Raw genomic sequence first — 12823 nt, 5'->3', positions numbered from 1 at the left:
ATCCTGCACTGACTTGTAACTGTTCTCTAGGGTTTCAGGCAAGGGACATTCCCAGCCCCACCAGGAGATGCCAGAGATTGAACCTTCTGCATGCAAATCATATGCTCTGCCACCAAACAACCAGCCTTCCCCTAAATTTGATGCCTGACTGCACCAGTGTCTTGAACTTAAGGTAGGCAAGTTGACCCCTCACGACATCCTACACCAACTTTGTGCCTCCCTGAGGTTGGCTTACAATGCCCATCACCATCAACCAACACAACTTGATGGAAGCTGTAGTCTAAATGTGGATGAAGGTTACCCTACAGAAAGCCTACGTGTATGAGTGTCTCAACAGAGATGCTGTCAGACAATTCATTACAAGACATTCCTTTACACATACACACACAATTTTATTTGTATGCTGCCTTTTCACTGTTTAAACCATGCTCAAGGCAACCTATACCATGAAAGAAATACATAATTACAATATAACAAAAGTAGTCATAAACAAGAAATAAAACATTAAAAATACACAAACTGAACAAGTTCCACATATATGACAACAAGATCTAAAATAAAGATACCAAAAAACACCCCAGCTCAAGAGACTGTTCAGCAGCATCGGGTTTTGCAGCTGGAGTCAGTCAGGGCCCTGCCCTCGCAGGCCAGGTGGCAGTACCAGATGCCACTAAGCTTTTTGTGGGGCAGGGGGTGAGGGAAAGGAATGATTCAGTTCATAGAATGATTTAGGTATCACAAAAGTAAGAAACTATCCAATATGTTTCACAGCTCACCTACTTTTTCCTTCCAATGCATTGTCTACTCTGAACACTTGGTAGTTTGCTTGTTTTTTGCAATTGTTTATGTGTGGGTGTAAGTATGTAAAAGTGTACAGTGGTACCTTGGTTCTCAAACGCCTTGGTACTCAAACAACTTGGAACCCAAGCACTGCAAACCTGGAAGTAAGTGTTCTGGTTTATGAACTTTTTTTGGAAGCTGAACGTGCTCCGTTTTGAGTGTTACGCTTCCAATCTGAATGCCACACTTCCATTTTAAGTGTTATGCTGAGGTCTGTCTGTTTTTGCTGGGTTTTTTGCGTTTTTGTTTTTGCAGCTCTTTTTTGTGACTGTGTGGAACCCAGTTCAGCTATTGATTGCTTGATTTTGTGACTGCAGTGCATTGTTTACTGCTTTCATTTTATGGAACAATGGTCTCGTTAGATAGTAAAATTCATGTTAAATTGCTGTTTTAGGAGTTGTTTTTAAAAGTCTGGAATGGGTTAATCCATTTTGCATTACTTTCTATGGGAAAGTGTGCCTTGGTTTTGGAATGCTTTGGTTTTGGAATGGACTTCCAGAGCGGATTAAGTTTGAGAAGCAAGGTACCACTGTATGTGAATAGTGTCTTTCACAGATGGGAAGATGTGCAAATAAAAATACAGCACACTACCACCTTTTCTCAGAAAACACACCCCACACTCCTGTGCTTCGATGTGTTTGCTATTTAACCTCCTCCTCCTCCTCCTTCAAATACTAGCTATAGCCCATTCTTCCTCCCTGGAGTTCAGAGGTCAGAATGCCATACATGGAGTTATTCTATTGTATCTTCACATAAACAAAACAAGGTAGGTTAAGATAAATTATAGTGGCTTCCCCCCACATTAGAGCTAGGCAGGGATGTGCCTGATGTTGTTCCTTTAAAAAGGGAAAGGATCCTTGACAGTTAAGTCCAGTTGCGAACGGCTCTGTGGTTGCAGTGCTCATCTCACTTTACTGGGCAGGGGAGCTGACGTTTGTCCACAGACAGTTTTTCCGGGTCACGTGGCTAGCATGACTAAGCCACGAAACCACAGCAGCTCATGGAAACGCCATTTACCTTCACGCTGGAGCGGTACCTATTTATCTACTTTGACATGCTTTCGAACTGCTAGGTAGGCAGGAGCTGGGACCGAGCAACGGGAGCTCATCCCATCATGGGGATTCAAACCTTCCGACCTTCCGATCAACAAGCCCAAGATACCACAGCACCACCCACATCCCGTTGTTGTTCCTTTACCAGCACACTATTCAAAAAACAACATTGGTCCTCATCTTTTCTAGGGTTGGGTTCAAGAATATGACTTTCTGCATTTATAAACGTAGTTCCATGAATATAATGTTCTCAGTATTTTGCCACAGAAATGACCTTTTAGAACAATTAATTAAATGACAATGACTCATACTGTGAAGGATGAGAAACTAGGTAAAGGTCATCTTTTCCTTCTGAGTTGGAAAAGTGCGTTCAGCAGAAGAGGTTATACTCTCAAAGGATAGGAGAAGAGGTTAAATTGCTCATCCTCCAGGGTGATGGAATAGTGGGCTGGGGACTACAACCTTCCATTACCAGGTTAAAAGTCGTTATTCCCTCCAGCAACTAGGTTAATACTGCAATTTCTTCAGGTGATAGAAGAGTAGGTTGTAAATGTCACCCACTGTGTTAAAACTTTTCTTTGACTTACTCCCTTGAAGAAAGAAAGAAAAGATTAACTCCTTGAAAGAAAAAGGGTTTAAGTGCAATTGTTTGGGATTCTGCAAAAGTTTGCTAGAGAGCCACTATAGGAATCTTTAACCTGTATGTGAACGTATATATGTTAAAAGTCATAATTTTCACACAGAGAGCAAATCACTAGTTATAAAATTATTGCAGAGTTTTCCTTGGTTGGAAAAAACAAACCAACACACACATATCCCTATTTTAAAACTGAACCACTCTCAATTGACTTATTACCTTAATTTTCTGATTGGGACTTGGCATGGGAACAGGATTCGCCACACTAATTTAGTCCTTTTGCTCTATGTTTCAAACAAAGTAAGGATAGACATATGGAAAACTATTTATGTGGCTTGATATAGACTCTGCTTAGACTGAAAATATCCGGAAATATGTAGGTAATAAATAAATACCGGAAAACACCCATTAGTGTATTGGAAGGATGTTAACCGAAAACCAATAATGAGCTTTGCTTGTGCTTCTAAGAAATGGAGACGAAAGAACATCTGCATTATTTTTGTCTTGCCCTTATCTTTATGACCTCTGCTTCTTAGAGTTGTTCATTTGCTAACTTATGAGATGTCAATGGACACGACTCACACATTTTTACACCTATTTTCCCACAGTCACAAAAGCTAGAATCTTGCTTGTACGAAAAGAACACTAGCATTGATGCTGAATTCCGCACACGGTGCAAAAGTTCATGCTTTCTTTCCTTCACCTTCTTCGCTTGTGCAGATCAAGGAATATACATGCAGCAATCCTGAATCCTATCTCCTCAGTTCCACCATGGCTGCCCATCTCTATTCTGTGCATATGAAATGCATTAAATTCAGCCCCACTGTATTTGCAGTAAACTAAAATATTCATTTCAGTCAATTAGCAGACACGGGATGTCTCTTGTTTTCATAAATATTCTTCCCTGTGGCAAATGGAAGGCCCACACATGTCAATGCCATTATGTATAATACATGGAGTTTGAGACTGCAAGACGCCCAAGAAAGTATTGTCACAACAAACTACCCTATCCTTTCAGAACTACTGTCTCTACTAAAGCACCAAGTCAATTTCCTTTATGTATTAATAGTTAGGAAACATAAACATAACAGATGGCTACAGCAGAAGACTTGGGGGGGGGGGGACCTGTTGGGGGAAGAAACACCTTCTCTCTGCCTTCAAACTAACTAGGTTGCTGGGGCAAGAATTGCAGCACCACTATTACTGTTGCTACTACCACAATTTGTAAGAGTTTGAAGTGGTACAAATGGATTTCCTACCACAGCATTATATTCAGCATTAGCTAATACAAGCAATGGCTATCTAATCAGGCTACCTGCAAAAGTTACTCATGTCACTCTTCATATAGTACTAAATATATATATTTCATAACAAATGACAATCTGTATCCGTCCCCCCCAACCTGGTACCTCCAGATGTTCCCAGCTACAACAGCCATCATCCCTAACTGTAGGCCGTGCTGGTTGGGCTGATGGCAATTGGTGGCAACCACATCTGAAGGGCATCAGGTTGGAGAAGATCTAGACACTGAAAACAGTAACATGAAGTGGCTCTTATTTCGTAATAGACATGCATAGGAATGTGCTATAAGTCCCATTGAGTCCAATGGGGCTTATTCCCAGGCAAGACAATTTTATTGGGGGGCAGCAGGGATAATGCATTTTTTGGAAATGTTTCATGTACAGTGGTGCCTCGCAAGACGAAAAGAATCCGTTCCGCGAGTCTCTTCGTCTAGCGGTTTTTTCGTCTTGCGAAGCAACCCTATTAGCGGATTAGCGCTATTAGCGGTTTAGCGGCTATTAGCGGCTATTAAAGGCTTAAGGGATTAGCGGATTAGCTGCTAAAAGGCTATTAGCAGTTTAGTGCCTTAGAAAAAGGGGGTGGGGGGCGAAAAAAAATTGCAAGAATCGCAAGACATTTTCGTCTTGCGAAGCAAGCCCATAGAGAAATTCGTCCTGCGAAGTGCATTGAAAAACGGAAAACCCTTTCGTCTAGCGGGTTTTCCATCTTGCGAGGCATTTGTCTTGCGGGGCACCACTGTATTGTGATTCTGCCACAGTATATGCATGAAGCATTACTATACTGATGCAAATGCAAGAAACCAACTTTAGACTTTATACAGAGTTATGCCAAGGTTCCATTTCTTTCCTTAATCAAGAATCATGTTTATATTTCCAAATTTCTTATATGTTTAGTTAAGTTTATGAACACTGACCTCCACTCCTTTCTAAAAGCAGCACTGAACTCCTATTCCTTAGACATTTTCATTGTGGGAGGTAATGAACATCTTAGGATTTTATCAGCATCCATTCCAGTTACCCCTTGAGCTTTTCTAGTTTGCAGAATTTACAGCCTATCGTGCCAAAATGTCTACAGAGAATTGGCAAAGTTCAAGATTTCTCTTTTAAAGCCACTGAAATTCTTCACTTGTGAAAACAACTTAACGTAATAGTCTTCCTTTCCCTCTCCAACGTTCCCAGAGTGTTATGATATGCAGATTTCACATCAGCAATGCATCTGCGGCTATTTGGATGGAAATAGAAAAGCTATGGAGCAAGACAACCTCAATGTAAACAAGCTGGAGCTGCTGGCAGTTGTGCATTTAACAAAATAAAATTGCATTCCCCACTGTATTTCCACTTATCAATTTTGACAGAAGACCGTTCTGGCTTCTCATATACAGAATTGAAAAGGACAAATCGCACTGGATGCCAATTTCCCCCAGAATTGATTTGGTTGTTATCTTACCAAAAAGAAGTGGAGAGTTATCTCTATTTCACATGGTACAGGTAAGACAAAGATCCAGGGATTTCTCCCTTCATAGTATATGTACCTTTTAATCCCCAACTCCCTATGCTTGTCTCATTGAATTTTCAGTGTCTCAATGATTCCAGAAGCAATTTCTCAGACATCTTTATCCTGTTTTCAAACTCAGGTTACCAAGGTGGGAAGTAGAAGGAGCATGAAACCCAAGCCCCCATTCATCCCTGGCCACTGAAATAATGAACCAGACAGAGGCAGTCTTCAGTCAGTTTTTCAAGGGATGCATAATGCTGTTCTGCAAGCTGGAAGGGCCTTCAGAGAAGTGAGTGGGGGTAATATTGATATGGGATTGTTGAACTGTGTATTAATAAAAATCCTGGAAAGATAATGTAAGTCTGGATTTTTTGTGTCAACTAAGAAATCTCCAAGGTCGCTTGAGATGCTTAAAAGAGCGCTAAAGTAAGTTGAGTAACAGAGAAGGGAATGAGCCAAACGCAGCTGGTCTCTCAACAGAGCAGATGGAGCAGCTCTGCAATCCCATCTCTTCCTTCTGCATCTATATACTTTTTCAGCATACTTAAGTCTTGAGCTTACACTGTCTCTGCAGATTCTTCGGGGAGTATGCCTCATAAGTAAGCCAAAGAGGAAGAAACAATTTATTAAGGATTAAAGACTTCCTGGCTGCAGAAATATCAGCAGCTGTCAGCACACCCTTCAGTAAGTTACAACTACTGTAACTACTTCAGAATCTTCTCTGTTTTCCGGTTGCGTATTTCCAAACCCTTGCTGGAAAATGACGTCCTGATCAAAGCACTGTTTTCTTCACAAAATAAGATGCTTCAGTTTATTAGGAGGATGTTTAAGCTCCCCTCAAGAATGATGGGTCCTCTAATTTTGACTAATATAAAACCAGCTTTTCTTTTCATACTTCACAGTTTCTACAAGCAAGAGGGGAGCCCCAGCTGATGTCAAGAACAGCTCTGCTGGATGAGGCAAATATCCATCTCACCCAGCACTAATTCTCACACTGGCTAACCTGATGCCTCTAGGAAGCCCACAAGTATGAGTTCAGCATTGTATTTTAATATTTTGTTGGAAGCTGCCCAGAGTGGCTGGGGAACCCCGCCTATTATTATTATTATTATTATTACATCAGAGCAATAAGGCAAACCCACAAGTGAAGAAACTCAATAAACAACAATAGCAAGTGTGATGGTAGAAAACCAGCAGCAGTCTGGAGTTATCCAGTGTATTGTTCAGAATGGCACATGTATACTACTGTCTCCTGTGGTGTAGTGGTTAAGAGTGGTAGACTCATAATCTGGGGAACTGGCTTCGCGTCTCCGCTCCTCCACATGCAGCTGCTGGGTGACCTTGGGCCAGTCACACTTCCTTGAAGTCTCTCAGCCCCACTCACCTCACAGAGTGTTTGTTGTGGGGGAGGAAGGGAAAGGAGAATGTTAGCTGCTTTGAGACTCCTTAGGGTAGTGATAAAGCAGGATATCAAATCCAAACTCCTGGATGGAAGTTGTGGGTGTGTGCTTAGTGCACACATCCAGGGGGACATGATAGCCCCCTGATAGCTTGGTGCCATTCTAGAGGCCAGAACACCATAAGGGAAAACACATGTTTCAGAAACATTTGGGGAAAATTGTCGTGCACAGGTGTTTATATGCTAGTGCTAGAAGCCTCTGAACCAAGATGAGTGACTTGGAATGCTTGGTGCTCTTAAAGGTGAACATAGATACAGTGGGCATAATGATAATTTGGTTGAGCATGGATATATCTGGACAAAAGCTCCATAGAAAGGGCATGAAAAAGCATACTGCATGTTGAAAAGGATGTTGATTCAAAATAACTAGAAATATGAAAAGGGGAAGCCCACAGCCAGATTCACTGTGGTTTAGGTTTAGTAAATTGCTATTTAATAAATCACTTCAAAAAGTCCTGAAATGATTTACAATCATAGACTAAGGAAATGCATGCTCTGATCACAACAAAGAGGTAAATTTTCTAGATACTCTACGTGGCAATGCTCTAGAACAGTTGGTCATACTATCAACCAGAGGACAGACAACCCTGGACCTAATCTTAAATGGTGTCCAAAGTGTTGCTGAACCGAATGACCATAGTATTATGAAACATAAATCATAAGTGAACAATTGCCAAGGTAATTCAACAGAGTGACAATTGACATAAAAAAAGAAGCTTCTGCAAAGTGAGGGGATTGGTAAGCAGGAAGTTGAAAGGCAAAGTCAAGAGGGTCAAATCTCTTCAAAAACCACAATAATAGTTCAGCTTGAATGTATACCACAGTTCAGGAAAGGTACCACCAAGACCAAGACAATGCCAGCATGATAAATGAGCAGAGTCAAGGAAGCTATTAGAGACAATAAGGCTTCTTTCAGAAAATGGAAGTATTGTCCAAATGAGGGGAACAAAAAGCAACACAACCGTGGAAAAAGAAATACAAGCAAACAATAAGGAATGAGGGAAAAGAAATGGGAAAAAGGGAAAATGTTTCTTGAAAGCAACAACACTTATTAAAATAGTAGAAGCAGGAAACCAGCTAAGGTTGTAGCCAACAAAGCTGTCCCATTGGTGCAAGGACTTCCACTAGCACAACAGGGCTCCCCTCACCTGTGGTCCCCAAATCTATTTTGGAGTAGATTTGGGAAATGCATGGGGAATGAGGTGAGAGAAGAGGGAGAGGAAGCCCTGCTGAACAGCCAGAGGTCCCTCCTGGAAAGTGGCCAATATAACAATTTTTAAAAGGCACCCAGGGTTAGGGCCACAGCTCAGTGGCAGAGCATCCAGTTTGCGTGCAGAAGGTTTCGGCTTTAATCCCTGGCAGGGCTGGGAGAGACTTGCTTGCAACCCTGGAAGGCTATGGGCAGCCAGTGTAGAGTCATAGATAATGCTAAGCTAAATGGATCAATGGTCTATCTCAGCACAAGGCACCCAAATGTAAGGGTTGCATTAAAATGAAGACTTTCACTCCAAGAGCTGTCCTTTTGTATATAATGATAATATTTAGTTTCACAGATGGTTGCTGTGGTTGCTGCCCCATCATTTCAGATTAACTGAATGTCAGCATGTCATAATTAGACTTCACCAGTTTTCCCCTGCATAATAGTGGAAGTCATAATTTAGTTGTGTTATGGGTTCATTCTCCTCCTCCTCATATTACTATTGTATACTTTGCTGAGCAAACATCGCTGTTGCTTCTTTTGGCTCAGGAAGTAAGGGGAGAGATTTATTTATCGCATCATCATATTTTTCAGCAGATAGCCACCCAATCAAGATGCAGGCAATACAACAGATGTGCCGGCATATGTTCCGAGAAACATTCATCTAGCCATCAGAATACACAACTGCATTTTGAAAATTGCCACAGTTGCTGCAGTTCCACACATCTGAGCATTTGTTAGCTAAAACTCTGTGAAAACTATTTTGGCATGTTAATTAAAGTCAAGTTGCAGAGCAGAGCGCTTGCATGCTAGACATCTGTTGGAAATCTGCTTATTTGCCTGAATTGCAGTTTAGGGCTCTTGCATATGCCAAATGCTGATAAAACACCAGGCTAATGACCATTTCAATCTTTACTGCCTCTATGCAGAGGTCACTGAAAAATGTTTTCTATGTGGCAGAGGTCGGCATGGCAGTTCATATGATTTTTATAGCACTTGACAGGCTAGCTCACTGCTCAGGGCTAGCAGGAATCACTGTGGCACTGAATGGCCATGAATGAAGGAGGAGAAGGAGAAGGAGAAGGAGAAGGAGAAGGAGAAAACAGTAGGCAGTAACTGATGTGGCAGTGCAGACACCAAGGAATAGTGTCTCCAGTACATGCAGCTAATCCAGTGATACCTGTAATGCAAGAATCTCCCCTTATTTTTATGCCCAAACACCTGGAGTAAACCTCCCACTCACAATTCAATTGCTATGTGATCCCATGTTTACTGGAATTCACATGCCAGAAAAATTGGCTCCCTCTTGAACCAATTCAAAAGCCTCTTTTAAGGCAGACTGAAAATATGACTTTGAAATATGATGTGCATTTCTGAAACATTTCTTGAACAGTTGCGTGTTATGTAGAGAATACATGATGATGTGATGCATTAGCATCCATATAAACCTACAGAAGTGGATGATTTATATCAGCTCATTCACAAAAGGAGAGAAAATTGCAGGAACCTTCTGCATGGAAAAAAACACAAACGAATAAAAGGTAGCATAGCCATGCCAAACAACAAGCTCACTTTTCTTCATTTCCTTAGGGGTGGGGTGGGAGCCATAATGTGTGACATTAATGCATAAATTTTATTTATCTTCCAAGTGAAATGAGGAGTAGGCCTGTACTTGTTTTATGAAACAAAATGAAAATCACCAGCTTGATGTATTCCCTACTCTATTGTTAACACCAACAGGATGATTAGCGATAACATTGATAGATTTACCTATGTCAGCTTTGTGTCCTTTTTGCTTCCTCCCCAGTGATACCCCTGAGTTAGGGACACAATTGAAGTCCATAAATTGGGATATTCATTACCAGTGACAGCTACAGATGATGGCAATCTCATCTGCTCTGAATGCCAGCCTTTCCCCCCTAAATGATGAGCACTTCTAAGTAGACGTAAAGATTAAGAATAAACAAGCATGACAGAAACTGACTTGATATCCTGATTCACCTCAGTGATCCACTTATGTCTAGATTAGATAACAAAAAATAAAAAAATACAAGGAAGTGTGATTTAGAAGTTAGAATAACTGATACGATATTGGCTTGCCATCCCGATTACCAACTTCCTCTATGACCTTAGACAGATAGTTTAACCAAGTTTGTCCATTTCTGGCCCACTTAAGACATGACTAATAATACACAAGTGCATTACAGCATGGCATTGCCCTCTCTTAATGTTTGTAAAATGCATTTGCGTTAAAAAAAAATGGGGGACAGATAAAGCTTTATTACAGTACAGTACCAAGAATAATGAATACGTGTATTTATAGTCCCAATCAAGGTAATCCTATGAGCTGCTTCCCTGGCATAGCAGTCCATACCAACAAGCGCAAGGCCCTGAGAGCTGTTGTGAGCTGATGTTTTCCCCTATGAGCAACATTGGTAGCCAGAGTATTGATGCATTGACATCAGTGATCACTATCATTCTCCCCTGCCACAATGGGAATATTTCCTCTTCCATTACAAACCAACAAGACATGCACAAAATGACCTCTTCTATTTGTGAAATGGGAGACGCCAAAGAAGTTTTTGGGTGAAGCAGAGGGGCATGCAGGGGGAAGAAGGAATTTACTAAAATTGCATCACCCCATTTCACACATGGGAACATCCCATTGGTGTGGCTTTGCTTATCCATTGGATTCAACCCACTGTGTTTTCACCAGGCAGCCCAATTCCCACACTCTCCCCGTACTCTCTATATAGATCCGTTTGTCCTCTATACTAGTCTTCTGTCCCTTCAAATGTTCCAGATATAATTGCAATGGAAAATTATAACCCTCTTCATGACTTTGACTGTTCTAGGCTATAACAAATATATCTTTTATTAGGACTGTGGTTAGAGAGCACAATATTTCTTCAAGGCCTTTATTTTAAATTATTTCTCGTGGCTGCTGAATTTGGAATCTGACTTTTACTTGCTCAGGGCTCCTTCTGATTTATATCAAGTTTGGGGCAGGGGAGGGGGGAATGACCTCAGCTGGATATAAAGGAAGGGACTGAAATTTTAACGACTACAAGCATAAATGTTTTCTACAGTGATCTACTGTGCGGTTGTGATATTCGGGACTGCAGACAAACAGAGCAATCCTATAGTTCGGATCAGAGGCAGAGCTGGACAGTTTGTTTATCACTGGAAACTTCATTGAAAATATAATTCAAAGACTTAAGGGTGAGCAACCGATGTTCTTTTCCAGGGTGCAGGCACACAGGCAATCAACGGATTCAAGTTATAGGAAAGGAGAGTCCATCGAAATATCAGGAAGAACTTTCTGACAGGTTCTGAACTTTCTGCAGAGCCCCATGCAGTGGCAGAGCTTCATGATCTGTCACCGGGTGGTGGAGAGCAGGCGGGGCTGGCGTGTGTCCTGGGATGTGGCGCACTGTCTGCAGGGGCGTGGCATGCATCCTGGGGGGAGGGCACACTGCCTGCAGGGGCGTGGTGCCTGTCCTGGGGGCGTGGCACCCAGCGCAGGCAGGGGGCAACCATGATGGCACCCTACCGGGATTGTGCTGCCAGGGGCGGTGTGCTCCCCCTGCACTGCTCTTCCTCTGCCAGTGGCCCCATGCTATATTATGCTACACAGTAGTTACAACCCAGCACTGCACATTTTAAAATAACAGATGAGGAATGGACACCATGGCACACAGCAACTGGCATTGTCAAGAGTCTGTTCCTACAATGGTTATTAGCTACCTTGTCCTTAAAATAACTGAGTTGTGTAAAGCGTGGCAAACATAACCCCAAAGTGTGTGACATGGTCTCCGAGCCTTATGCGTGACACCCTGATGCACAAAAAATCCAGAGACACAATTGTCAATGGTAAAAAATTCCGAAGTTAAATTCTGACCAGTATTCAGGGGTAGGTCATGTTAGGTGCAAAAGGTCAAACACATGAGGTTAAATTGATTGAAAGAAGTTCATCTTTGGAGCAAGAAAGTTCAATGGGGGGTGGGGAGTTCCAATAGTTCATTCAAACTTAGTTTCAGATTTAAGAACCAAGATTCAAATGTGGCCCACTAATAAATAAAAAAAATGGACTTTAGCACTGCTACAGTAAGTTATTTCAGCAAAAAATTAGTGTGTGTGGTGTAGAAATGCATAGCTTTTAAGCATGCACGAAACATGGCCATACTTACAAAACTAATAGTAATATTTGCAAAGGGTTGGCTAGAGGCTATCAGAGCTCTGAAGGGAGCTGTTACAGGCTATCAGTTTAGTAATCCTTGTGTTTAAAAAGTCCCTAAATATGGCTTTACAAGATAGACAAATCTGTTTTGGTCTAGTGGGCAAATAAGCCATGTGTTGAAAAGACTCTAAATATGCATTCACAAGATAGACAGATCTGTTACAGTCTATTGGGTCCATCATTGGCTTTTTGAAAGGCCCTAAATACTTACATAGAACATATTCTTGCTAGACCACCAACAAAAAAAATGAAGGGGAATTCGGGAGGGGTTGAATAAATCTGAAAATATCTAATTTTGCAGTTAACTCCGCCGTCATGAATACCTTATTTGAATGAGATGATTCGCCTGTTTCGTGTGATAGATTTGCGAGTAGTTTTGGGTTGTTCTGGAGGCCTCCCTCGCACCCTGTTATTCTGCTCTAACCTGCACTAAATCTCTAATCAGAAAGTGAAACCTGAGACCACAGGAAGGGCATGTCTGCATGAGGTATGCCCTGTGCCCCGACGAAAGTATATAGTCTTCAGAACATTCACTGCCTACGAGCCGCGTAGCATCTAATTTCAGTATGCCCCCAACCTCTGACTGTTTTGCATCGCTGCT

General features: G+C 41.6%; 1 protein-coding gene across 2 annotated transcripts in view; it reads right to left on the bottom strand.

Annotated features, from left to right (window-relative positions):
• PDZRN4 (PDZ domain containing ring finger 4) overlaps positions 1-12823 on the bottom strand; it is a 216035-nt gene that overhangs the window by 22496 nt on the left and 180716 nt on the right. The gene's annotated exons all lie outside the window — the stretch shown is intronic.

The sequence above is a fragment of the Podarcis tiliguerta genome (assembly GCF_965153285.1).
Source record: "Podarcis tiliguerta genome assembly, chromosome: 10".
Classification (NCBI taxonomy): domain Eukaryota; kingdom Metazoa; phylum Chordata; class Lepidosauria; order Squamata; family Lacertidae; genus Podarcis; species Podarcis tiliguerta.
Note: the sequence above shows the minus strand (reverse complement) of the source record. Positions and strands in the feature narration are given on the sequence as shown.